This window comes from Gymnoscopelus microlampas (genome assembly GCF_963454915.1).
Source record: "Gymnoscopelus microlampas genome assembly, chromosome: 10".
NCBI classification, from domain to species: domain Eukaryota; kingdom Metazoa; phylum Chordata; class Actinopteri; order Myctophiformes; family Myctophidae; genus Gymnoscopelus; species Gymnoscopelus microlampas.
This window is the reverse complement of record NC_139947.1, coordinates 35,516,356-35,517,440: the sequence shown is the minus strand read 5'-3', so window position 1 is coordinate 35,517,440 and position 1,085 is coordinate 35,516,356.

Here is a 1,085-nt window from a genome sequence, read left to right as displayed (position 1 = left end):
AATTCCAATATTCACTATACATTCCTCATGTTTAAGCCCAACTGAATATATATATATTTATGAACTTGCATATATATTTTATATATTTTTGGACTACTTGTGCATTTAATTTGTCGGCAATACTTTGCCACGCTTTCTCCCTGGATCCATTTATTGCGGCCATGTTTCCTTTCTTGCTTATTATACATTTTACTTCCTCGTATGATTCCGGGGAGACATCAAATTTCTCTTTTGGGTCTTGAGTCAAGACCCCGGCTCCCGGGGAGACATCAAATTTCTTTGTCTCCCCGGGACATCAAAATTTTCGGGACATTGGCTATTTTTGAATAGCCAAAGCTAAGTGGTTAAAAATAATTGTGACGTTATCAGTGGCGTACCCACCGTAGAGGCTGCGGCAGGAACAAAAATCTCGCCTCCCCTAGAAAATGAAGTCTGACTGAAAAAAACAGGCAGTGAAAAAAATCTAAACAGAATAGTGGCCGTCGGACCATTAGCCCGCCTCCTCGTCCATTCACGCGGGCAGGCAGCTAATCACCGTATCCATTCAGCAGAGCGACCCTCGCCTATATAGTGATGCAAATGTATGCCTTTGTCTTCATGGGGTACCAGGAGTGCCAGGGGTGGGGGTCTGGGCCATCACCTGTACTCACCTGGCATAAAACTACAACATGAAGAGACCACCGCTGAAGAATTGATTGATTGATTATACTTGTTTCCCCCGAGACTTTTCCCCGAGTACCCCCTTCGTGGGAGGGGGGGGGGACTCGCCTGCCCTAAATGTAATTCCTGGGAAGGCCACTGTTCCATGAGCTGCTGCAGTGCTGATGTTCAGCCACAGAGAAGAACGCCGGCTTTATTTCAAAAAGTAAAAATTATAATAAACATTCTTTTACCATCTGATAGAGCTCATGGAGACCTTTAAAATTACATAAAAAAGTAATTTTCACCCAAAAATGCACTTACGCAGCGCCCTTTGCGCTCCAAGCCCTCGATATAGGACAGGGCTGAAGTGGTTAATGTATGTCACGCACAGAAAGGTAATCAGCTATTCCAATAGCTGAGAAAAGACAACCAAATTCAAAGAC